This window comes from Dermochelys coriacea, chromosome 10 (genome assembly GCF_009764565.3).
Source record: "Dermochelys coriacea isolate rDerCor1 chromosome 10, rDerCor1.pri.v4, whole genome shotgun sequence".
In the NCBI taxonomy this organism is placed as follows: Eukaryota; Metazoa; Chordata; order Testudines; family Dermochelyidae; genus Dermochelys; species Dermochelys coriacea.
This window is the reverse complement of record NC_050077.1, coordinates 81,885,485-81,913,349: the sequence shown is the minus strand read 5'-3', so window position 1 is coordinate 81,913,349 and position 27,865 is coordinate 81,885,485. Positions and strand designations below refer to the sequence as shown.

Below are 27,865 nucleotides of genomic sequence, written 5' to 3'. Positions count from 1 at the left end.
GGGGCAGCTCTACCAATTTTGCCGCTCCAAGCGGGAGCTGGACTGCCGCCCCATACACCTGCTTGGAAAGCTGGTGCCTGGAGCCAGCCCTGTGTGTGCCCACCAGGGGAAACCACATTACAATTATCAACTGTTGGGCAACACGAGCACTCCGCTCGGGCTCTACAAGCCTCGCTCTTTTCCAGTGCAGGCTAGCAATTTATGTCCCACAATGCACATTGATCCACGGGTTCCAAGAAAGCAGTGCACCCCAGTTCTCTGGTTTCACCTCAGTTCAACACCCTTCCCAGCACAATGCGCTTTGATAGGCTTATGCTAAAATCAAACAGAAAAGTTTCTTTAACAGCTTGAGATAAAGATTCAAAATAAAGCTAAGTAAAATGATTTGGAACCATAAAGTTACGAATAAAAGAAAACATGTAATCTATAGCATCTACTTATTAAGTTACCTTATTAGACAGGAGTGTCTCTCACCCAAAGGTCATTCCTTGCAGCACTTGTCCAGTCCCAAAAGCTGGGATTCAATTTTCATGAGCCAATCATAGAATCATAGAATATCAGGGTTGGAAGGGACCCCAGAGCTCATCTAGTCCAACCCCCTGCTCAAAGCAGGACCAAGTCCCAGTTAAATCATCCCAGCCAGGGCTTTGTCAAGCCTGACCTTAAAAACCTCTAAGGAAGGAGATTCTACCACCTCCCTAGGTAACGCATTCCAGTGTTTCACCACCCTCTTAGTGAAAAAGTTTTTCCTAATATCCAATCTAAACCTCCCCCATTGCAACTTGAGACCATTACTCCTCGTTCTGTCATCTGCTACCATTGAGAACAGTCTAGAGCCATCCTCTTTGAAACCCCCTTTCAGGTAGTTGAAAGCAGCTATCAAATCCCCCCTCATTCTTCTCTTCTGCAGACTAAACAATCCCAGCTCCCTCAGCCTCTCCTCATAAGTCATGTGCTCTAGACCCCTAATCATTTTTGTTGCCCTTCGTTGTACTCTTTCCAATTTATCCACATCCTTCCTGTAGTGTGGGGCCCAAAACTGGACACAGTACTCCAGATGAGGCCTCACCAGTGTCGAATAGAGGGGAACGATCACGTCCCTCGATCTGCTCGCTATGCCCCTACTTATACATCCCAAAATGCCATTGGCCTTCTTGGCAACAAGGGCACACTGCTGACTCATATCCAGCTTCTCGTCCACTGTCACCCCTAGGTCCTTTTCCGCAGAACTGCTGCCGAGCCAATCCCTTGCCACTCCTCTATAATGGATAATCAGTCATTTATTTTCTCTAGGTAGTAACAGGCTATTGGCTCATTGCCCTATGGGCCATCTCTTCCAAGAACTCTCCTGGGGTTCCTGTGTCTTTGAATATGCTTAAGGGTAAGGCTGCCTCTTCCCCAGACAGTAAATACAAACTGGCCCCTGTCCATTGTTCTCATGTTGATTGGGCTCCCAGACTCCCCCTCTTCAGGTGATGTTTCACTCCAAACAGATCTGGAACACAACATCCTAAAATTGGTTCCTTTACAAACACCTAGCAATAACCATGAAAATGAGCTAGTTCTTAGTTTTCAGTAGAGACCACATATGGCCCCCTTCTACGTGATATCGAGAAAATGATCAGACATGGATGTAATCTACCTGCCAGGGCATGTATACGTCATAGGAGTCCCTGGGAAGTGGAGGCCCCTCTCATGCATGGAGGTCACAATGAGGAGCTCATGGTTATGGGAGGTGCTCTTTCACTGCAGGGACCTCCAAAGAAGGATTTTAATTGTAAACGGAAAATATGGGTATAAATTACCCATTCCCCCCTATTTGATCTGAAAATCTTGGCTTTATGAAAACAAAACATCCTGCACTCATAATCCCTGATACTTCAGAAATTATTGGAAGCTGTAGCATTTTAGACTATTACTGTACAATACTATACTACACTACTGATTGTACAGTTTCTAGCTTGGTGTTAGAGAATGGCTCCCTCCCCAGTCAGAGCTCTTGGGAAAAGCATCACCTCCTTTTTGCCTCTTGGACTCTGTGTGGACTAGACTGCTTCTGAGTGCCACCATCCAGGAAAAGAATCTAGTTTAGAGTGCTCAGCCAGTACCAGGCTATTACTACAACTGCAGCATCAGCTGGCAGGCTGCTACCACAGTTATCTCCTATAGGCATTGTTGTACATGCAGTGAGATACATACAATGTGCATTTGCACAAGGAAAAATTTTGTAACTTCTTTTTGCACCATGCAAGAAAAGGGGGAGCGGGGAAAGCCCTGCGTTTTCCTAGCATATACAAGATCAATGACTGGTGTTTATTTCCTCTCTATAAAGAGCAAGGAGAACAATGGAGATGCCTTTTCATAGATGTTCAGGCCAGAAGGGACCATTGCGTCATTTCGTCTGATGATCCCTTCCAGAGATGAAAGGATGGCTGTTGGACTTGGGAGGATCCAGAATTTTCCATAGCACTTGTGAATGAGCTGGGCTCCTTAACAGGAGGCATGATAACGTAATGCCTTTTAGGAGGGCAAATTAATTATATTACTTATGAAAACTTAAGTTACATAGGTAGTCACAAAATCAAGCAACTTAAATGCTGAATGTAGGTTGCACGTGCAACCTCAGCTTGGCTCCCTTATACCTATGCATTATAATAAACTTTGGTTACATGATCACATGCTATTTTTTTTCCACATGACGTCTGTCTCATTCAGTGCACAAGATGGACATGCTCATGGAAGGGAATAAAGCAGCTGTTTGAGATTTTATTTTTTAAATTCAAGTAGTGCCCCCTGCTTACTTCAAAGCCTGCAATTAATACAGACTTACTAATTTCTTCATGGTCTTTTCCAGGACACTTGTTACCATAGTACGAGTACCTCACAAACATTCATGACTTGATCTCCACTCCAAGATAAAAGACCATTAATATCCCCATTCTGTATATGCAGAAACTCATGAGACAACTTGCCTGAGGCCATACAAGGAATCAGGGGCAGAGCCAGGTTTATTATTCAGTACCTCCTGGATCCCACTCCTGTATTAACCCTTTTCATTTGTGCCATTAGCCAAAATTTGAATTCTACCAGTTTGTTTACATTAGGAGGAGAAATTGGATGGCGGAATCAGGTATATCTTTAACGCAATCCTGTTAATTTACCAACAACGTACATAAAAAGCCTTATTTTCCTGAATGCAGTAGAAATCAAACTGCAGGAAACAGGTTTCTTTGCTCACAGTTCCAAGCTTCTTTCCAGCCAGCGCTTTACCCAAAAGCTCTCTCTCAGGTTTTTCTTAGGGTCACACTACCTGACTATGTCTCAAGCTTCTTTACTCTTTCTCTGTGTGTTCCTCTTATCTCTCTCTCTCTCTCTCACACACACACACACACACACACACACACACACACACACAAACTGCATGCAATCAAAATCAGTTCCCAGCCCTTGTGTTTACATTTTGCCCACAGTGAAGGCCCTCTGCCCAAAATTGCCACAGTGCCCAGAACAACAGAGGAGCTGCCATCCAAAAGCCGCTGCCGCAGGAAGAGCACCAGAGCTTCCGCCAAATTGCTGCCGCGGGACACGGACTGCCGCCCTACGCACCTGTGTAGTTCAGATTCCACAGTAGCCTTACATATGGCCTGTGTATGGGGTGGTGACTCCTATTGTTCCAGACATCTTAACAAAGGAGCCTTTAATTTTTCCCTCATTTAGACTAAATAGAAGGCAGTTACACACTCACCAGCTTCAAAAAGGTTTTTCCCAACATAATGTGCATTTCTCCTGACTGCACCGTCTTATTGCAGAGGTTCTGAGCATCCACAGCTCTCATTGTCTTCAGTTGCAGTTCTGATGGTTTGGCTTTTCACCACATCAAGCCCCCAGGTGTCTTCAGTCAGGCTCCCAGAAAAATAAGGAACAATTAGTGGTCATTTGACAATGTTTTGGGATAAATTACTTGCTCAGCATCACAGTGGAAGACTGTGGTAGAGGCCGAGATAGAACTGAATCCTATGCACCAGCCACAAAAGCATCCGTTCTCTTCCTACTGCACCTCCTTCCTTGTTCTCTGCAACCTTCTGACTTCTAGAGCAAATGAGTCACACGGAACAGTTGAGTCTCCTGTTGGCTATGATATGTTAGTCTTATTTCAGTGGTTGGGTTTAGTGAGCAGGTGCTAACTGGTAGCCTGTGGTATACAGGAGGTCAGACTACATGATCTGGTGGGCCCTTCTAGCCTTCAGCTTTAGTCTCGATGGGTATATCTACACAGAAAAGAAAAAAAAAAAAAAACCACTCACACCCTGCAGCAGTGAGTCACAGAGCCCAGGTCAACTGACTCAGGCAGGTGGGTCTGGTGCAGCAGGACTAAAAATAACATGTAGATGCTGGATGCCCTAAGCCCATCCCCCCTCGCCAAGTTTCAAAGCTCAGGCTCCAGCCCGAGCTTGTGCAACTAGCCCGCTATTTTTTGCTCAGCAGCGTGAGCCCTGCATGCATGGGTTAGTTGCTGTGTAGCCAGACCCTAAGGCAGCCTATTTAGCCAAATACAGCATACCCTGCTCAATTAGAAATCACTCAACAGCGGTTCCCTGAAGAAAATCTGAAGACAAGGCCCTAAAACAAATTCAAGAGATGTCCTGTCCATCCAGATGTACCATTGTCCCCTCTCCATAGTCAGCTATTTCAGTGGACTAAACCAGCCCCATTTGCAGTACCGCATTTTAAGGGATATTATATAATTAAATCATTAAAACATAGGAATTATATATAATCCAGTCACTTGTTTCTTTCAAGAGACATTTGCCGAGTCCAACGTCAGCATGCAAATCCCTTTTTCAAGGCTTGTGTCTTTAGAGTCTTGTCCCTCCCTTTCCCACATGAACACTTAGCTTCCCACTGAACTCCCTGGATTTTAAGCAGGTGGTTTAAGTGCTTTGCTGAATCAGGGCATAATGCCATCAAGCTTGAGATGGAGCCAAAACCTGCTTATTGTCCTCTCTTAAAACATGCAACCTTGCTTTTAATATTAGTGTATTGACTATAGCCTGTATGAGGAGCTTCCTCAATTGTAGGAAAAAGAAAAGGAGTACTTGTGGCACCTTAGAGACTAACAAGTTTATTAGAGCATAAGCTTTCGTGAGCTACAGCTCACTTCATCACGAAAGCTTATGCTCTAATAAATTTGTTAGTCTCTAAGGTGCCACAAGTACTCCTTTTCTTTTTGCGAATACAGACTAACAGGCTGCTACTCTGAAACCTGATCACTTAAGATAAGCCATCACCAGCGGGGGGGGGGGGGGGGGGGACGACGACACACGACACCTTTCATGGTGACAAGCAAGGTAGGCTAAATTCCAGCAGTTAACAAGAATATCAGAGGAACAGTGGGGGGTGGGGTGGGGGGGGAGAAATACCATGGGGAAATAGTGGCTATCCTTCAACAAAAAAGCTTCAAAAAACAGACTCCAAGGAGAGACTGCTGAATTGGAATTAATTTGCAAACTGGATACAATTAACTTAGGCTTGAATAGAGACTGGGAATGGATGAGTCATTACACAAAGTAAAACTATTCCCCATGTTATTTCTCCCTCCCACCCCACCCCCCACTGTTCCTCTGATATTCTTGTTAACTGCTGGAATTAGCCTACCTTGCTTGTCACCATGAAAGGTTTTCCTCCTTTCCCCCCCCTGCTCTGGTGATGGCTTATCTTAAGTGATCACTCTCCTTACAGTAAAAAGAAAAGGAGTATTTGTGGCACCTTAGAGACTAACCCATTGTTTCGTGTTCTCTGTGTGTGTGTGTGTGTGTGTGTGTGTGTGTGTTATATATATAAAAATCTCTCCTCTGTTTTTTCCACCAAATGCATCCGATGAAGTGAGCTGTAGCTCACGAAAGCTTATGCTTTAATAAATTGGTTAGTCTCTAAGGTGCCACAAGTCCTCCTTTTCTTTTTGTGAATACAGACTAACACGGCTGCTACTCTGAAACCTGTAATTGTAGGAAAGTAAGGAAGCAAGTATAAATGGAGAGTGAAGAAAGTTCAAATGCCAGACACTGGATTATCTCTGAATACAGTTTATTCCTGTGTACTTTGTACCTTTTTAGATCTGTGTGTTGATCTCTTGTCAATGAAAAGGCAATTGACTTAAACAAAAAAAAAAAAAAAAACACACACACACAATTCATATAAACCAGAGTTTCTTGTAATACCCAGTAAAAGAATTTGCAACAGTCACTTCATCCTGACCGATGGGGGTTGGTGGGGTGGGGGCAGGAGATTGTGTTATAGGCAGTGTTAAATGAAAGCACAACCCTTTCTGAAATGACAAGCAGCTGAACCATTAACATAACAAATTGCTACTTACACCAAAGTATTTAGCTTTTTTGACACCTTCGGCGTCCTCCTGCAGACAAAGCTGATACAGATCCATTATTTCTCAGTTTGGCCTTAATAGAACTACATTTTAGTTTTACAAATATCATATATTCTTGAGTATAAATGAAAAAAAATTGTTTTTTTTAAATACATGGATAAGAGCTGTTTATATGCAACTAATTTGGGCTCCTCTTTCCCCCTCAGATTTAGGGGTTGGGATTAGTGGGCAAGAAAAGGCTTTGTCTACACAATGAGGATTTTCAGAGAGTCCTGCATGGTTATTCTAACATGGCTGCAACTCCACTGGTAGTCCGCTCATTATACTCCACACCTGAACATAGCCGTTATATGGACAACATACCCCTATATCTCAATGGCTGTACTTTGACCCGTTAAACTTTTACCCCCAATCGGGGAGATTGCAGATTCAGTTTAGGAGCGGGTGGCGTAAGGAATTTCGCACCTCTTGATAATCTGTACCTTATTCCCTGATAATCAGAAACTTCTATGCCTAAACTCTAACGTTTTCTTTTTACTTCAACATTATCTGAATGGTGGAGCACAAGTGTAGACTAGCCATTGGTGTTTTTAACCTCCATGTCACTTAGACCTGCATTTGATATTGCAAGTGGCTCGTAAACAGAGCTAGTAAAAAAAAACATTTTTAAATGCTTTCCATTTTTCAGGGTTCAGAAATGAAACATTTTCTGTTTTTCTTCAAAAATGAATTTTTTTTCCCCAAAAAAACCAGGTTTTAGAAATTTCATATGGTAAAAATCTTGAATGTTCATTCCCCTCCTTTTTTATTGCCATAGTGCAATAAATAATATCCAGAGTCTACCCTTATCACCACCCCCCAAACATTTTCATTTTGCTACTCTGAAACTTTTCCAAACTTCCTCAACTTTGTAAAAGTTAGTTTTTTTTTTGTTTTTCAAATTTCCCAGTTCATTGAAACTAAACCTAACTTTTCAAAACTTCCTCAATGTTGGGGGGAAAAAAGAGTAGAAAAGGAAAAATGAAACTAACAGCTTCTCATGAAAATTAAGGGTTTTTGTTTGTTTGTTTTTTAAAAAAATCCAAGACTCTCATCAGAACGTTTCAAACAAAAAAAAAAAAAAAAAAAAAAAAACACTCCCAGCAGTTCTAATTGTAAGCATTTTTGTGAGTAAAAAAGTTGATTCTTGAAAACCAGTTATGCTGTTTTTTTAAAAAGAAAAGGAGTACTTGTGGCACCTTAGAGACTAACAAATTTATTAGAGCATCCGATGAAGTGAGCTGTAGCTCACGAAAGCTTATGTCTAATAAATTTGTTAGTCTCTAAGGTGCCACAAGTACTCCTTTTCTTTTTGCGAATACAGACTAACACGGCTGCTACTCTGAAAGCTGTTTTTTTAGTATCAATACAACTTCAGTGCTTGCCATCATAAACTGACTTATAAATATATCCTGGGTTTAATCAGCTGACATGCTGCTGAAAATGTGTGCTGGTCTGCTCTGACCACTAAGGTGTAGTCAGCATGGTATCATCTGACTCATTTGTTGAAAATCATATACAGACAACATTTTGTAATATAGATAAGCTCTGTGAGTATATACAGTAGGTCAATAGGGCTAGCTGAGTGACATAGGTAACTTACCCCTGTGCTCTGCTCAGGGAGCTGGGAGCACTGCAGAGGTATATATATTAGATCCACAGTGGCTAGCATAGGTGACCAATGGGCTCTCCCAGTGAGCACCAGGTTTGTTCTATGCTGGAGGCCTGATTCTCCTCCCACTCATGCCAGTGTAAATCAGTAGTGACTCCACTGAAGTTACAGACTTCCACTGGGGTAAAACCTATGAGAGGGGAAAAATCAAGCTCCCTAGTCTTGTTCCCCCACACTAGTGAGAGATGGGAATATACCAGGTTTCATCCTAGTCTAGCCCTGTCAACAGCAGCAAGCAAAGTCACAGGCAAAGCTCCTGCTCTTTCTTGTACTCACCCTATATTAAGCCTTGGGATTGCAGCATATTGTAGTGGAAATGACCATTATAGATAAGGTTGCCTCACAGTCTCTGTTTTAACACTCTGTTTGGATCAATTTAGGAGCTCCTGACACTGTCTCCTCTCTCATTTTCCAGGCTTGATTTTTGCCCAAAGATGAAGTAAAAACCAGTTAGTCCACTTTTGAGAATTTTTTGTTTTACTCAATCTGGTTCCCATTAGAAACAAACAATTGCAACTTATTTTTCTAACAGTGGCACAGCTGGAATGTATGGGCATATAGAGCATTAAAATTTGGCATTGAAATGGATGTTACTGAGAAGTACGTAGAAGAGCATTCTGGTGAAAATTGCTTTGATACACAAGCAGATCTGTGAACCAGTCACTGTGTCAGACAAACCAAAGTCCATTCAAGTCTTTATATAGAAAGTACATGTGGAATTCCATAGTATGCTACAGCTTAGGTTTAACCTCATAGGACTAATAGTGAAGTTTCGCTGGCATATACAAACCACCTAAATTCACTACTAAATGAGAAAAGGAGTACTTGTGGCACCTTAGAGACTAACAAATTTATTAGAGCATAAGCTTTCGTGAGCTACAGCTCACTTCATCGGATGCATTTGGTGGAAAAAACAGAGGAGAGATTTATATACACACACACAGAGAACATGAAACAATGGGTTTATCATACACACTGTAAGGAGAGTGATCACTTAAGATAAGCCATCACCAACAGCAGGGGGGGGGAAGGAGGAAAACCTTTCATGGTGACAAGCAGGTAGGCTAATTCCAGCAGTTAACAAGAATATCAGAGGAACAGTGGGGGGTGGGGTGGGAGGGAGAAATACCATGGGGAAATAGTTTTACTTTGTGTAATGACTCATCCATTCCCAGTCTCTATTCAAGCCTAAGTTAATTGTATCCAGTTTGCAAATTAATTCCAATTCAGCAGTCTCTCGTTGGAGTCTGTTTTTGAAGCTTTTTTGTTGAAGTATAGCCACTCTTAGGTCTGTGATTGAGTGACCAGAGAGATTGAAGTGTTCTCCAACTGGTTTTTGAATGTTATAATTCTTGACGTCTGATTTGTGTCCATTCATTCTTTTACGTAGAGACTGTCCAGTTTGGCCAATGTACATGGCAGAGGGGCATTGCTGGCACATGATGGCATATATCACATTGGTAGATGCGCAGGTGAACGAGCCTCTGATAGTGTGGCTGATGTGATTAGGCCCTATGATGGTATCCCCTGAATAGATATGTGGACAGAGTTGGCAACGGGCTTTGTTGCAAGGATAGGTTCCTGGGTTAGTGGTTCTGTTGTGTGGTGTGTGGTTGCTGGTGAGTATTTGCTTCAGATTGGGGGGCTGTCTGTAAGCAAGGACTGGTCTGTCTCCCAAGATCTGAGAGAGCGATGGCTCGTCCTTCAGGATAGGTTGTAGATCCTTGATGATGCGTTGGAGGGGTTTTAGTTGGGGGCTGAAGGTGATGGCTAGTGGCGTTCTGTTGTTTTCTTTGTTGGGCCTGTCCTGTAGTAGGTGACTTCTGGGGACTCTTCTGGCTCTGTCAATCTGTTTCTTCACTTCAGCAGGTGGGTACTGTAGTTGTAGGAATGCATGATAGAGATCTTGTAGGTGTTTGTCTCTGTCTGAGGGGTTGGAGCAAATGCGGTTATATCGTAGCGCTTGGCTGTAGACAATGGATCGAGTGGTATGATCTGGATGAAAGCTAGAGGCATGTAGGTAGGAATAGCGGTCAGTAGGTTTCCGATATAGGGTGGTGTTTATGTGACCATCGCTTATTAGCACCGTAGTGTCCAGGAAGTGGATCTCTTGTGTGGACTGGTCCAGGCTGAGGTTGATGGTGGGATGGAAATTGTTGAAATCATGGTGGAATTCCTCAAGAGCTTCTTTTCCATGGGTCCAGATGATGAAGATGTCATCAATGTAGCGCAAGTAGAGTAGGGGCATTAGGGAACGAGAGCTGAGGAAGCGTTGTTCTAAGTCAGCCATAAAAATGTTGGCATACTGTGGGGCCATGCGGGTACCCATCGCAGTGCCGCTGATTTGAAGGTATACATTGTCACCAAATGTGAAATAGTTATGGGTCAGGACAAAAGCTCACGAAAGCTTATGCATCATATACACTGTAAGGAGAGTGATCACTTAAGATGAGCTATTACCAGCAGGAGGGGTGGGGGGAAGAAAACCTTTTGTAGTGCTAATCAAGGTGGGCCATTTCCAGCAGTTGACAAGAACGTCTGAGGAACAGTGGGGGGGGGAGGAATTGGAATAAACATGGGGAAATAGTTTTACTTTGTGTAATGACGCATGCACTCCCAGTCTCTATTCAAGCCTAAGTTAATTGTATCCAGTTTGCAAATTAAATTCCAATTCAGCAGTCTCTCCTTGGAGTCTGGTTTTGAAATTTTTTTTGTTGAATAGCCACTCTCAGGTCTGTAATCGAGTGACCAGAGAGATTGAAGTGTTCTCCAACTGGTTTTTGAATGTTATAATTCTTGATGTCTGATTTGTGTCCATTCATTCTTTTACGTAGAGATTGTCCAGTTTGACCAATGTACATGGCAGAGGGGCATTGCTGGCACATATCACATTGGTAGATGCGCAGGTGAACGAGCCTGTGATAGGGCCTAATCAGCAACACTATCAGAGCCAATATACTTGTCAACTACACCACCTACTTCCCCAGCGATTATCTTTGATTCGTTTAAAGTTCATACACACATTTCTGCCCACATAAAAGGAAGGTTCCCATGTACAAGAGGAAAGAGACTGGAGGATTATTCATAGACAAGTAACTGGTGTTTTCCTTTCCATGGAACACAAAAGTCTTGACTAATTATTTAATGTATAAAGTCCATAATCTGTGCAATTCATCAAAGACTATTTGTACTAGATGGACATCAGGCTACAGGGTAACTGTCTTCTCCCTTGACAAGGAAGATGAATAAATCACTTCCTGCCAGCACTAGCTGAGAAAATAATGGGCTGTAGCCTGCAGGCTTGATAGGTTTTACTCAGATTTTATTCCAGAAAACTCCCGTTGGTGGGTGGATATAAGGATTTAGCCCTCCACAGGGTACATACTCTACAGGTTTTTATTAGCCCTGACAAGGAAAGAGTCACTTTTTAGGAAGAATTTTAGGAATGCTTTCTTCAGGAAGGACAAGCACTGATTCTTGAGATATTTGGCTATACATTTTCTGCTTTGGCTGGATGGAATCCAGCTTTTGTCAACAAAATGCAGCTTCACTGGGCTGCAAATGTCTCGATGTTATTTTTATCATTACTTTATTATCAAGTCTCATACCATAGATGTAATACAAGAGAAAAAAAGGGGGGGTGGGGGAAGATAAATGTGAAACAATTGCAATGGGCCATAACTAATTTACAATGAAGTTTAAGATGAACAGTGAAGTATGAGTCTCAAAGCTCAATACAAACTAGGGGACTGGATCACTCAGAGGACTGGAATTGTCCTGGAACAAGCAAGAAGTTGCAAGGAAAAGTGTGGAAAACTGCAGGACATTTCCTCTGATTCTAGCTGAAACATTGAGGAAATTGTCTTAGTTTGGGAAGTATGATGTAATGCTTCCCAGGGGTACCAGGGCTGTGAGGCACCTTGCTACCACCTGCCCTTAGTGTGAGGAAGCTTGTCTGTACCTGCTAGACATCTGCTCTCAAACTCCACCGACCAAGGGAAATGTAAGCGCTCCCCATTATGTCTACACAGGCCCTGTTTCTTCTCTACAGATTGGAATGGGCCTGTTGCTAATAGTCTCCCTGTTGCATCCAACCTCTGGTCCACTGGATACTCACAGTATTCCCAGATTCACTGCTTCCAAAGAAACAGTATAGTCCAACTTATCAGTTCCACTTCAAATCATTGCTCCGCTTAACACACAGCACTTAGATATGTTTATAGTGAAATCAAGTATAAGGCTATTTATCAAAGTGCAGAGATTCAAGTAACAGCAAGTAGAAGTATTGGAAACAAATGGTTACACATACAACAAAACCATAACATATTGTATAGCCTAGACTTAATTACCTCGATATTCTCATGCCTTGTAGGGTATTGCTCGCCCAAAGTCCTTACAGTGTTTTGCAGCTAAACTTGAGACAGATATGCTGTCAGCTTATCTCCTAGGTGAAGGACACGGTGCATTCCTTTACCTCCCAAGATATACAAGTCTCATCCATTGTCTTTATTCATAAATAGGACTCTTCCCCCATTCTGTTTTGTTTCTTTCTGTAGATTTTATTTCTTGTAGCGTTTGCATCAGCATTTTGACTGGCACTTTACTCAGTCAGCAAATAGCCCTCCAGGATGAGGCAGACAATACTTGTGTCTGGTTAAATGTGTAAGTGTCTGTTGGCTCCTGCCTGAAAAGGACCTGCTCCAGACACACGAGTATGTAATGTATTTTTTACATTACATACTCATGTGTCACTCCGTCACTTCCTGGTGACCTGCCTTAACTCCAAGACCTTAAGAACACAGTTTTCATTATAGATAGAGAACTTCTTAAATATTATCCATTTTGCAATGATTATGATGACCAGCAGGCTACAGGCTCTCCCTAGAGACCTCACATGCCACCCTTTTGTGAACTACTATATACACAGATGTATTAGGTACTATGAACTACTCTATCTGACCAAGGGGATCCCTGTAAAATCCCTATACAACCTCTGTGCCTTCTGCCTGCTGGCACCAAGAGATCCCTGGGTCATACTATGGTCCTGATTCATCATTGCTCAGCACCTTGTGCTGTCATTTAAACCAATGCAAACTCAGTCCTATTCTGCCAGGACAGCATTTTATATCCACTTTGCACAGGGAAAAACAACTGTTCAACGGCGAGTCAGGTCCTGTAACAAGTCTTTTCTTCTTCTAAGAGTCTATATTAGCCTTTTCCCCTACAATTCCCCACTGTTGCTATTATCCATACTGATCCACTGAAAACAATGTTGGGAGCATGAGGGTAGATGCAGCGCTGTCAGCCCCCAGTATTTTAACCACCATGTTGGCTAGAGCTGCTCATAGCAGAGTTAGATGACACTCTGATTTAAGTGCCAGCAGCCAGCCAGTGGAAGATATCTGATGCAGCTATAGAATTATCTTTAAAAAGCACTGACATTTTCAATTGTTAGGAAATTCCTGTTTTAAAAGAATTTCTTTACCCTAAAGAGCACTGCAAATGAAGCTAAGTTACAGTAGCAAGAAGAGTTGATTTCAAACAGCTTATATAAAAACAGAGCTAATTATTACTGTAGTAATTAAATGAAAAATGATATGTATGTTGTTTTTCCACCAGTCAATACTACTATTTTTGAACTTTGCTTTGTTCTCATGCATTGTTGGAGTCATTTTATCTCACCATTAACATGCAGCGTCCCAAATACAGCCATTTCCTGAAAAAGTTCAGTTGCAGATTGTGCTGGTTTATTCAAAATCTTTTGTGCTTAATTTCACTTCCCTCTTCAGCGTATCCTCAGCACCTCATGTTTGGCAAACGTTTGTGCAAATAAAATATTTCTAACAAATGTTTTAGTCTGGACTGTAGAAGATGTCAACAGCTATTAGATTCTAGAAATAGCACCCAACGGGGATTTACTCCTGTCTGTCAGAAGATACATTGGTATACCCTTCAATTATGTTGTTCTGTTAATTGCCCCTTTCCTACCAGCATTTTTCTGGATAATAGAGAGGTCTCACCACGCTCTTGTAATTTCAATTAGACAATGCGGAATCTTGATCAAACTTGCTTGGTATGACCCTGATCGTACCTCCAATAAAATTGCCTCTATGAAGAGCAGGAATAATTGTGATTTAGAAGAGTTGTTTTCTCTCTCTCTCTCATTTTAGGTATGTGTTATTGATGTCTTTGCAAAAAGAAAAGGAGTACTTGTGGCACCTTAGAGACTAACAAATTTATTTGAGCTCACTTCATCAGCTCACGAAAGCTTATGCTCAAATAAATTTGTTAGTCTCTAAGGTGCCACAAATACTCCTTTTCTTTTTGTGAATACAAACTAACATGGCTGCTGCTCTGAAACCTATCATTGATGTCTGATTTTTCAGTAGCAGCCAGTAAAAGCAACCAACCAATGAAAGCAAGCACTGCAAACACTGTCATCACAACACTCCCAAGAGGGGAATGTTGTCCAGTTGCAAGAATAGGGAAGTGGGAGTCAAATCTTTGAATCTTTCCTAATTCTCCCACTGACTCGCTATCCGACTTTGAACAAGGCATGCCTCACATTACTCTTTTGTAAAATGGGGATAATCATATTTATCTCATTGAGATGTTGAGATCAATAGTTAACCTAACATATGGAAAGTGCTTTGAGATTCTTAGATGAAAAGTGGTCGAGTTGGAATGCCTGCAACATTCAAATAAATAGCAATAATATTAACATGTATTGCATCTAGAGCCTTCATCTTTCAAAGTTCTTTACAAATGTTAATGAATTAACAAAGAAAAATATCAATAAAGATCATATTTACCCATTAAAATTATTCTCCCAAAGCATAAATAACTACATCTGCCTCCAAGGCAAAAATAATTTAAAGAAAACCTAAATGCCAACTCCAGTATCAAAGTGTAAATGCCCAGTGGCACCATCCGTGGAAAATCTACTTTGAACTAAGGATTATTAGTTTATACTTTTAATTACGATAATTGGACATTTGGCCCAATCCTGCAACCACCTAGATCAGTGGGAGTTTTTATAATTGACTTCAGGGAGAGCAAGATTAGGCTGTCAGTGAGGAAAACAAAGAACATCAGGCTGGCCCAGTGGTCTGGTATGTTGGTGCCCTGCACTATAGAGTTTCATTGTATTGAAGTGTGCTGGAATAAGGCTGCTTGCCTGCTGGCCCTCTCCATCAGGGACCCTACCAAATAGGAGATAGCTATTCTCAGGAGCCTGACACAGTGAGCAAAATTGTAAATAAACATTGCTTGTTGTGTCTATGGAATAATGAATCAGAAAGCTGAGGAAACACTGCATGAGAGACATTCTAGAGCCAACATTCAGACACTGTATTCTTAAAAATTCCCCAGTCTGAGTGTCGAACAAAAGAGGTAAGAAATCAAAACACAAGACTAACATTAAAACACTTCTTGTAAGGAGCTGCATATTGCGGGGGGGTTTCTTCTGAAATTCCATATTCCAGCTGGCACTAAATGAAATATGCTGTCATTGCAGGAGAACAAAAATCTGTCAATTTACTGACGAGTTCATAGGAAACTAGACCGTCAAAATGTATGTTCAGCAATTTTAAACCAATACTTTAAGGTGTTTCCTTACATTTTCCCCGCTGTGCCCTTCATCTCTATCTGAGCCTCCTTACTCATAGATTTCAATTGCCACATTTAAATAAAAACAAAAATACTCTGTTAAATTCTGAGAAAAGAAAATGACGACCACACATTTCTATAGATATCCTTTACTACAGAGATTACAGCATGTCAATGACATTCCCTATGACCGTGCTCCCTAACATACATTCCAGAATGTAATGGACTATAACAGATTTTATAAAAATCTATGTCTTACTCCATATACTGTGCGAGTCATTTTAGGCAGCACATCAGTGTTCAATAGAAATACTTCCTTTAGCGTCTTCTCAATGATTGGTAATCTGAACTTGCCAGAGGTGTCCCCCACAAAACCTAAGCTGCTCTCTAACCTTTTCTGCCTTTCTGTGAAGAAAAGTCATCAGAAAATGCATTTTGTAGTCTAGTCTTGTTAATTTCATATGGTTGTTTCTCCAGAACGGGCTGAAGGCTCTAGAAAGACTCATGGATTAAAGTATCCCAGTTAATCAATTGCACAATGGCATGCAGGCAAAGCTTCAAGTGTGTTTGTTTGGTTTTTGGATAGAAGTCACAAATTACCTTTGGGAAATACTCCTATTGCTTCTGTTAACCATAGTTTTTGGTCTCCTTCCAGCAATTTTGTTGAACTGGGAGGGAGGAATGAGGTTTTTTGGTTGTTTTTGTTTTTTACATTACATACTCACGTGTCACTGTTGCACCTAACTTTGCAGTTACTATATATAATGCTACATATTACTGAAAGTATTTTACAAACTTTAATTAATCCTCAAACATCCCTAGATGGAAGGCAAGGACCCAATTAATTGTATATCATTATTGTCATGGCCCCAAAAGGCTGGCACATTTAAACTTGGGTAATTCCTTGTAGGACAGACATTGCGTGGACTGAAGACAAAACTTTTGTTAATAAATATGCCATTGCTACAGAATGTTTCAGATCGGAATGCATTTTAACAGTACAAACCAGACTTGGATCTCAGGACAAACAGCCAAGAGATCTCTCTCTCTCATCATGTGCTCTTAGAATAATCTTCTGCTTCTCTTCTAGCTCCACAGTTCCTCTGTTTGCAATCCTCAGCTCCTAACAAAGGACTCTTTGTCTGTAACTGTGCCCCAAACACATAAGTAGTGTCTGTTCTTGGCCATATGCTTTCAGATGGACTGATGGGATTCCAAGCTATAAACAGGACAGTCTGGGCCAACGTTACATGACTAGGATCACTGGTAAATGCTGAAGCTGCCAAAATTTACCACTGGCACTATTCCATTGGCAGAAGGAAGGCTGGAAGCTGTGCAGCAAAGAGGGCAACATAGCAAGAATGCCTCAGCCTTATCTACACTAACACTGGCACTATTGCTACCACTGCTGGTGCTGTATCAGTGGTGAACTCCAGCTCTAAAGCTTACTAGACTAGACAAAGCCTAGAGGAGCTAGTAGAAGAGAGGAGCTATAATAGAAAAGGAGTACTTGTGGCACCTTAGAGACTAAAATTTATTTGAGCATAAGCTTTCGTGAGCTACAGCTCACTTCATCGGATGCATTTGGTGGAAAAAACAGAGGAGAGATTTATATACATACACAGAGAACATGAAACAATGGGTGTTACCATACACACTGTAAGGAGAGTGATCAGGTAAGGTGAGCTATTACGAGAAAGAATGTGGGGGTGGGGAACCTTTTGTAGTGATAATCAAGGTGGGCCATTTCCAGCAGTTGTCAAGAACTTGTGAGGAACAGTGCGGGGCGGGGGGAATAAACATGGGGAAATGGTTTTACTTTGTGTAATGACACATTATAGCTCCTTTTTTCAGAGTAGCAGCCGTGTTAGTCTGTATTCGCAAAAAGAAAAGGAGTACTTGTGGCACCTGAGAGACTAACAAGTTTATTTGAGCATAAGCTTTCGTGAGCTACAGCTCACTTCATCGGAAGTGAGCTCACAAAAGTTTATGCTCAAATAAATTTGTTAGTCTCTCAGGTGCCACAAGTACTCCTTTTCTTTTTGCGAATACAGACTAACACGGCTGCTACTCTGATAACTGGTTTGATGACACCTATTTTATCCCAGACTGACCCATCTTAAAAACAGTAGTTCCTCAAATTGACTCAATAGTGCTAGTGCACACTATAGTTAAAACCATGCAAACAGCATCCCAGGAAACTCAGTGGCTAGCTCACAACCCCAGCATGGTTTCCTTGAGCAACATAGTTATGGTAAAAATAAGAATACTCTTGTATATTGCACTTTCCATTGTTAGAGATCAAAACACTTGAACAATGGCAATCACAGTGTCATTGTCCCCATTTCACAGAGGGAAACTGAGGCAGAGAGGGGAAGTGTTTTGCCCAAGGTCACCCAGCAGGCTAGGGGCAGAGCCAGTTAATTGAGCCCTGGCTTCCTGAATCCAGTGCTCCAGCCATCAGACAATATTGCCTATCAGGTCTCAAAACTACCTAGCTGGGTAGATTATAGTGCGATATCCACAATGGTCAGGGAAGCCCTGTTTGAATCAAACTAGCGGTTGAAGTGTTTGAACCCAGCATCGTACTAGCATGGTGGACAGAGCTTAAACTCTTAAAATTTGTGCTCCACTGAAGTCAAGCTTGTTCCTCACTCTTGTCAGAGTGCCCTTTGTTTTCCAGCAGAAATGGATACTGGATTCTGGAATGGCTCCAGGCCCAAATTCTTCCTTATCTTTGATTATTTCTTTCCCCATTTTACCACACCATACTGCATAATGCAGCTTGGCTCAAAATAAAGCATGGGATTGGTTTAACCAGTATAGATCTCCAGCTCGTGTCTTCCAACCTACCAAAGTGGAAGGAAGGGAGAAAAATACAGACAGTTAGTAGCCGTCGCTAAATTTTCATTTTGCTATTGGATGCTCTCTTCATAAATATTTGAATGCTTGTTTTAAAACACTGCAGACGTTTGTGAATGATTTCATTTCACCATCACTGCCCAAACTGTTAAACCCGGAGTTGCTGTGGGAGTTTATAAGTTGAGCCTGAGCATTTTCTGGTGGTCCGGATGGGGGGATGCGAGGGGAAAGAGTTTCTTATCTGCCAGGCAGCATATTATCCAAGTCAGCCAGCTGTGCTGGCAGAGAGGGCTGGGGGGAGGGGGGGGGATGGACAATGTAAGTGTAAGTGAAGACAGCATTCCAGGAGGAGAATGGGCAGAAAAGGGACTTTCCAAACAGTATGTTGCTGTTATCTGTGTCTACAAGCTGCACTGATCATGGACATGAGGGGAAGAAGGTCTAAGCGGAGCATTGTCACGCCATCCAAAGTCACCAGCAACTCCTGACACTCCAACAATCCATCACCTTATTTTTAAATGACACAGTCAAAGCAAGCCCAATCCTGCAGTCTCACATAAGCCCTCCAATTAAAGTCAATGGGATTACTCATAGAATTGTAGGACTGGAAGGGACCTCGAGAGATCTAGTCCAGTCTTACACTCAAGGCAGGACTAAGTTCTAGACCATTCCTGACAGGTGTTCGTCTTACCTGCTCTTAAAAATCTCCAGCGACAGAGATTCCACAACCTAAGTTCCCTCTAAGCTGCACGGCCACACAGCTGCCTATTACATCCTGCACAGGGGCTCAGGGCTGCGGTGGGGAGAGGAGCCCCTCCCCGCCGGCACCAGCACAAACCTGGCCGACTTGCTGCAGCCAGGGGAGAGGAGCCCCTGCCTTGGCCCAGCCCAGCCCTACTGGAGCTGCCGTGGCGAGGTGCCTCTCCCCAGGCCCCGAGCTGCTGTGGCAAGAGAGGGCTGGGGGGAGGGTAAGGAGTCCTCTCTCCTGACCGCAGCCTCAGGGCAGCCTGCATCCTAAACCCCACAACCCTGGCCCCTGCTCCAGAGCCCACCTCAACCCTCAGCCCCTCCCATACTCCAAACCCTTTGGCCCCACCCTCACTATATGAATTTTGTTACGTTCACCAAAATGAAGGTGGTGTGTCACACATCACCTCCATATTGGTGGACATAAAATTCATTCCACACACACTGGCATAAAACATGAGAGGGAACACTGTCCACAGCCTCCCTGGGCAATTTATTCCAGCACTTAACCACCCTGACAGGAAGTTTTTCCTCCTGTCCAACCTAAACCACCCTTGCTGCAATTTAAGCCCATTGCTTCTTGTCCTGTCCTCAGCGGTGAAGGCAATGTGAGACCAGACTCATGTAAAGCGCTCTGGAACACACTCAAGCATTGGTGTGCTTGACAACCAACATGGGAAGGACCACGTTCAGGTTTCTTTGAAAAGGCAGAAATAGGTGTGCCCCCTCACACACTACAGGTATATCCACCATTGTATGGGGAAGACCCTTCTGCCCCTGCCCAGTCACCAGCTTCCATCAGAAAGGATCCTGTCCACCAATTTATCAATTGCACCAGTTTAGTCCTTAATGCACAGCTTCAGCTCCTGAGGAAGGCAGTTCTTCAACCAATGCCAAACCAGATCCACAGGGTTTGAGTTCTGGAAACGGCTATAGGATGGCAAGTTGATTAAAATCCCCCCAGTCTGTGTTCTAACAGACGGCTTTGGAAGAGGGGGTCTTTTAGTCTCTGTGAATGCTGCAGAATCAACAAGCCTGTTTGCAGTGGGCAAGTTTCCCCCCAGAATTCTATCCCAGAGGCTGGTTGGAGCTATAGTGTAGATCAGGCTAATGGCAGCTTGAATCCAAGTTTTGTAGAACCAGTTTTGAAGCCAGGATTACATACGCGCCACCTTCTTTCAGCTGTTACCATAACCCTGGTGTGTTGCTTCTAACTGTGGTAGATGCACAGTTTTCAAAAAGATTTGTGATGACAGTGGATCTTATAAATCCTGATCCTTGAAGTGATGTCCCTGTGGCAAAGCAAGGGAGCCAGTGGAAGAATTAGGATTAGCCCTCAAGAGCAGAGTTGGGTGAATTGCTCCCTCCTCCCAGAAAACGTCTCTTCAAATCAAAAGAAAAAAATTGTTTGAAATGTTCTGGTTTGAAAAAAGTCAGAAACATTTAAAAATGAAAACTGAATATTTTTTCAGTCAAAAATGGATTTCAAAAACGCCAAATGTCTCCATTTTTCAGAGGAAACTATTTGCAGCACATTTAGAAAGGAAAAAAGCCACCATTAAAAAAAATTCCTGCAATAAACAATTGGCATCTTTTGGCCTGTTGTACTCCGGAATTCCTGAACATCCCGCCCCATGTTCCCATCTGAGCTCCCTCTAACAACAAACACTAATATTCTTGTGGCAATGGTGACACTATGGAGAACACGATCGACCAAATTTTGCCATCACCAGTATAGATATTACATATCTGTTACTATAAATGGGAGCCCGGTATGTGAATTTGAGGACAGAATTTGGGCCTTTGCCTACTGAACCTCTCTGTGGGAAGACAATTAGGTAAAATTGACACTGAAAAGCTAAGGACCAGGAAACAGAAACAAAAAGCAGGAGTAACAAAGATTTCTTCTTCTTCCATGTTCAACCCTAATGTAATAGCATCTCATGATATAATGCTTTAGGTCTTGATTTAAGTACCCTATGCCTAACCTCACACAGTGTTCAGCACACCGTGTTCCACAACAAATGGAAGCGAGTTGTTATCGGTTAATTAGAGTCTGTTCTTTATCGGTTCTGTGCCGTTACAGAATGTACATTTATGTACAGTTTCTGCTTTTATTAGAGCCAGTGAACAGTGACAGTCTGTTACCAGCACTGGAGCTGTACTACGGCACAGAAAAGCCATAATCCCCGAAGCCTCAGACTCATGCATGGTGCAGGGCATATTAACAAATCTTCCTGCATACCATGTACCCTAGAAGAATCTGTGGAGGATGAAATGATGGAGATTATGGCCACATGACCAGGCTTCTCTTCGATGCTCAGTTCTCAATTTTTGCCACCACCGTGCCACACATCATTTGGGTGGAGTCCTTTCCTTCTAGCGTTTTAGTAAGATGGAGGTTCCCCCGTCAGTGAGGTAGAACCATCCATAAATTAGAAAGAGAAAAGGCCAATACAGTTATCCAGTCCATATCCCCACCTACATTTTCTCTAATTATGGACCAGATTCCACAACCCTTCCTCACATTGAGTAGGTTTTACTCATGCAAGCAAGCAGTCCCACTGCAGGACCATGTGAATACAGCCACCAAACTGGAATTTGATCTTTTTATAGTCTCTTTACCTTCTGCTGCAACCTCTTCCATCTTGCCGAGTTGGTGTGATTTCATCCCATTGAAGCTGTAACTCTTTGCTTATCTAATCTTATAGGAGGTCTTCCAGCAGCAATGGTAACCAGGTGTAACTGATTCAAAAGGCATCCATTGAGCTCAGGCAGGCCACACTGTCATTTTCTTGCGGGACCAAGGCCATTACTTGGGCTCACAACACCGTCGCAGACACATTTGGAGATTCGGGGTGAAATCTCATGGACTTCGGGGGGTGGGGGCGGCAAGATTTCACACACCATTCACAATCCTTCATGCCCTTTCTGTACCAGGCCCTTCAGATTTTATTACATTTTTGGGGCCCACATTCTACTTGTCTATGGTCCCATTAACTTCCTTGGGACTATCAGTATGAGTAACATGAGACATGTCTGGCCCGACATTCCTTTTCATGAACTTTGTTCTGCTGCTCGAGTTAATAGCTGCTCACAGAGTTCTTTATGAGACTCTGGGCTTTTAGCCATTCTCGTTGCTCAGAGCGGCCGTTGCCTATGGACATTATTTTAGCCAGCTCCACTGGTTTTTCTAAAACTGAGCTCCAGAAACATCTCAGAATGTGGTTCTGATTTGCCACATCTGTTATTTTTATGTATTGTTTTAGTCGACACAGATTTATAAGAGGTGTTACATAACTTCGCATTGTGTCACATCATTCAACATATTTCCACAATTAGAAGCCCACATGTACATTCAAGCATGAGCCTGCCCCAGGTTTGTACATCTTTTAGCCCAGCCAGCCTGGGATACAAAGATGAGCTGTGACTATGGTTTTCTTGTTTTTCCCCAGGAACTAGACTGACCTTTACTAATGGCCAACTGCAACTGTGCCATTAGTGCCTCATGGATCACTTTTGCATTTTCATTAAACAAAAAACAAAACAAACACCCATATATTGCTTGAATCATGCACGCTGTTGAACAAGAAACATTTTGCGATGCAGGCACAAGCAGACATTTATCCACAGGATTGAACCATCTCTTTTATGTACGCTAATGAGCTCATGTTACAGAAATATTTTAACATTATAAATATGAATCTTATGAGAAAAAAATATATTTGCACTCAAAATCTATTTAAGGGATGGTATAAATAACGAACAAGTTCTGTTTTACAGAAATGAAATGCAACCTTCTTGTTGGCATTCACTAGTAGCAGCATGTTGTATGGTTGTTCTCATAATAACTGTTTTTCATCTTCAGAACGCTGCGCAAACATCAACCCACACAGCCCTCCTGTGAGGTAGCTGCAGATATCTAAAGTTTTGCTTATAAATGCAATAATACATTCACCATCTGGGAAACAAGCTTGGTTGAGTCGGAGGCAGTCCAGAGAGCAAGACAGTCTGATCCGAGTGGGAGTTTGGTGCCAAATCTGATGAACCAACATAGCGACTGGCAGAAGAAGTTGATAAATATGGATCCTTCTAAAAGCCTAGCAGTGAAGGGGCTATGGTAAATAGGATAGATCTCCGAGTAGTGGAGCCCCTGGGCCAAGTAAGGAGGGATCCTGAAGGATCAGTAGCAGCATCTATAAAGAATCCCACATAGAAGGATTGTAGAGAGTTCTGCATGTTCTAGTTTATGATGAAGACAAAGAGAGCTATATTTGCATGTGGTCCATTTAGACTTCATGACCAAAATAGGCGTTCTGCCTTTTGCAAGAGAGTAGAGAGCCAGACTTGGAGCTCAAAGGTAGTGATCAATAACCCAACCACTGATCAAGGGGACAAACTCTGAAAGGAAGCCAAAAACAAAGACAATAAATGGGCCTAATCTGTGACTACATTAGTTAACATGGTCTGAGAGATCTATAGCCTAAATCAAGACGACAGGATGGCGCACTGCCTCCAATGCCCCAGGTGAAAGGGTATGTTGGGCATTCTCACTCATTGTACTAATGTAGGAACAAATGACATGAGTGAAGGAAGAGTCTGTAGAAAACATGGACCTGAAAGGAGAGCTCAGAACGGAAGCAATGGAGAGATCTCCTCAGCGAAGCTTCCAGTGCAAAGCATGAGTGTAGAAAAGCAAAGAATGATACAGGAGACCAGCCAACAGATACACCCATGCTGTAAAATGGAGGCTTTGGGATGCACTGTACATTGCCTTTGGCAATGAAAGTTCACCATTTAGATTAGATGGAATCTATCTAAACAGATTGGGGCATTCTGGTCTATCTTGCCACCCAGGCAAGGTGGACTATGTGATAGATGATCATGTTACACCAAAATTCACAATATTCAGGTTACTCCCAGTCCCAAAAGATAAAAAGAAAAGGAGTATTTGTGGCACCTTAGAGACTAACAAATTTATTAGAGCATAAGCTTTCGTGAGCTACAGCTCACTTCATCGGATGCATTTGGTGGAAAAAACAGAGGAGAGATTTATCCCTTATAAATCTCTCCTCTGTTTTTTCCACCAAATGCATCCGATGAAGTGAGCTGTAGCTCACGAAAGCTTATGCTCTAATAAATTTGTTAGTCTCTAAGGTGCCACAAGTACTCCTTTTCTTTTTGCGAATACAGACTAACACGGCTGCTACTCTGAATCCCAAAAGATAGTCACTTACACCAGGTCAATTGAACTCAGATCTCAGACCAAAGAAAACAGTTGTAGCCAAACTTGTAATCAGCTAACTAAAGAAGAGAAATGAAAGTTGTTTACAAGGTTAAAAACAGGAAACACACACAAATGAGTTAGTCTTAGATTTAAAAAGATAATATAAGCTTCTATGATAAGCAGCTCTATACCTCATTTAGGGCTGACCCAGACCAAGCAACACAAAGATCTCTTTATTATGTTTAGGAATCTTTGCCCCTCAGAGTCCAGACAGCAAAAAAATCCTAGTTTCTCCTTGCCATGGATTTTAACCCACCCTCTCCACCCCAGAATTCAAGATGATGGGATGAGATCATGTGCAGGTCACCCCTTCCTGGAGGGAGTGGGGAATGCAATCAACAAGGTCTCTGTCCTTTGATGCTACACAATGTCTTGTTTGCCTTCAATGAGCAATCTTGTGTGAAGGACAAGCACTTTGTTTGAATTAATGCTTCTTCTCCTGTTCGGTGACTTACACAATTACAGAGCTTTACAATACAAACACTGAATATAACTTTATACCATGATTACAGCAGTTATAAGTGAGATCAGTATATGCAGCATCTTACACTAGTCATAAGATCTAGACACCAAACACATTCTTACAACTCTAATATTTATCTTACCTGTGGGTTAGCGTTGTTAAGGCCAGACTGGTTTCCAGCTATGCACTTTTCAGTGTGGCCCTGGGCATTAGCATGAGCTGGCACCTGGTCTGCCTGCATCACAGGAACAAGCAGCTGAGCTGCTAACTGCAATCTGCAGTCGCTCATTAAAAATCAGCTGTGCTACCAGAGGGGAGAAGGTTAGTAAATGTCATACCTATATTTTGGAAAAGGGCACTTGAGTGATCTGGGGAATGTAAGGCTATTGAGCTTTGCTTCTGTACCCAGTAAACTCATTGAAAAGACCACTCAAAAAAGAATTATAAAATACCTAGATAACCAAAATATGAGATATGATCTAACTGACATCATGGCTTCTGTGGAGAAAAAAAATATCATGCCTCACTAATCTAGTCACATTCTTTGAATAGGTCATCAAAATAGTAGGTAAAAACTGGTTGATTTGGATTGTCAAAAAGCCTTTGACAAAGTCCTTCACGAGAGGTTAATCAGGAAACTAAGTAGTCATGGGGTGAGAGAAAGTACGGTCACAGATCAGAAACTGGCTAAGAGACAGAACAAAAGTAGGAATAAGCAATCTGTTTTTCCATGGCAAAAACTTAACAGCAGAGTGCCACAAGGTTCCATTCCAGAACCAGTGTTGATTAATATATTTTTAATTATCTGCAAAATGAGTTATTTATCTTAGAGAGGATACAAATAAGAATGGATAAGAAAGATTCTAACTTCATTATTTAATGTTTTTCACTCCTTTATAATGCAAAAACAAAGGGACATCAAATTAAATTGAAAGGTGGCAAACTGAAAACTGATAAGAGGAAACTTTTTAACAGAACAATTAACCTGTGGAACTCATTGCCACTTGATGTAATTGAGGCCAAGAGCTTAACAGACTTGAGGAAAGGATTGGACATTTCTATGGATAATAAGAATATCCAGAATTATAATAATAAGGATTAAAAGTAACCAAGAGTTTTGGGAGTAGAAACCCTCATGCTTCGGACATCAGCCAGCCACTAACTAATAGAGGTCAGGAAGAAACCTTCCTTGTAGGCAGGCTATGCCACAGCTGCCTTCTGCATATATTATTGCGCCTCCAAAGCGGGTACTGGACACTGTCAGAGGCAAGGTAACTGACTAGATGGACCGCTGGTCTGGTGAAGTCTGGCAATCCCTTGTTTGATAAGTACTAACATGGCACAGGCTTTATTGTGGCCCAGGCCTGTCTTATAAACAAGAAGTAACTCGTTAGCTGAGAAGGTAGTTTCGTTTCATAGAATGTGTCTCTTCTTTCCCCCCCCCCCCATCATTGGCTCTTTTTTCCCCCTTCCAGCCCCAGTTAAACTAGAGACCTATCAACGGACTTTTCTTTACAAGTCTATAGAGTTGGGGGTTTTTAAGTGACTCCCCCCACCACCACCTCATTGCTGGAAAAGAATTCCCAAAGGAGACCATGTTGCTTTGCAACAGGAGAGAGAGTTTGAATTTGATTACATCTTAGTAAGTGTGAGTCTTCTACTGTAAAGCTTAATCTGACTTTTTCCTATAGATGAACCACTGCAATCCCTGGAAATTTCTAGCCGGGCACTTCTCTAATGAAAGACTCAGGCTTGCTCTCTTAGGTCAAATATTCTGCATGCAGTTTCTAATTTGGACCCCTGCTCTGGAAAACTTGATTAGGGCTGTGAAAATGAGTTTTTATTAGGGAGGACGATGTTATTGCCAAGGGTTATTTTTCAAGGGAGTAGACCTAGTTCCAGCAACAGTTCCAGGACTGTGCTATTCTGGATGTCCTGGCAATGGTTTATGGCAAATATGCAACCAAAGTCTGGTATGATTCGTAATGTTTGCTTTGGATGAGTTGCCATGGGATTACAAACAAAGTGCTTGCTAACTTGGTGCATATATCATTCCACCTGGATTTTCTTTAATATTTTTGCATAGTTTTACGCATTCATTTATTGCGGTTCCCGAGCTCTATTCCAAAAAAAGTCTCAGTACTAAAACACACAGAGACAACCACTAACCAGTTCAAATAGGAGCATGTTGGATCTGCTCACAGACACAGAGTACTCACACATGGGTGCCGGGTTTGTATAATTTTTGGTGGTGCCTAGAATAGGTCCAAGCAGAGCCGTCCCATTCATAGGGCGGGCCAGGGCAACCACCCCAGGCCCCGCACTTTGGGCAGGGGGGGGAGACACAGGGTCCAGGACAGCCTAAGGAGTTAACAGGGGCCTGGCGCTGGCAGCAGTGAGCAGCCCAACCCCTGATCTACCCCTACCCCACCTCTTTCCAGCTTCCACCTCCTCCCCTGAGCAACACCAGAAGCTAGCAGGGCAGAGTGGGCTGGAGCCAACTCACTCACTGCTGCTGGCACCAGGCTGCCCTGGATCCCACATCCCCCTGAAGTACCAGCCCCACCCAAAGCACAGTAAGCCCAAACATTGGTGGAGCTGGGCCCCCCCATTCCTAAATATTGGTAGAGCATAGGCACCATGGGCTCATATAACTCACCAGCTACATACTCACCCACTCTTAAAAGTCAAAATTAAACTCCTCAATAGATACATTTTCATAGAACTGGTGGTTGGTCAGCTCACTCACTTTCATGAGACAGTCTAAGAATTTATGCTGTTTAGTGACCCTCCCAAGAGGGTGTG

The 27,865-nt window shown here is 42.4% G+C and overlaps 2 long non-coding RNA genes across 2 annotated transcripts in view; one reads left to right on the top strand and one right to left on the bottom strand.

Moving 5' to 3' along the window:
- LOC119862292 overlaps positions 1 to 2,804 on the top strand; it is a 4,033-nt gene extending 1,229 nt beyond the window's left edge. Inside the window, exons 2-3 of the long non-coding RNA XR_005295255.1 lie at positions 1,294 to 1,381; positions 2,333 to 2,804. This is a non-coding gene — a long non-coding RNA (uncharacterized LOC119862292). The remainder of the gene's footprint in view (positions 1 to 1,293; positions 1,382 to 2,332) is intronic.
- Positions 76 to 27,865, bottom strand: LOC122456220. The gene is made up of 3 exons (XR_006274966.1): positions 27,735 to 27,865; positions 3,746 to 4,268; positions 76 to 315 (listed from the first exon to the last, which is right to left on the bottom strand). It is a non-coding gene; the product is annotated as an uncharacterized LOC122456220 (long non-coding RNA).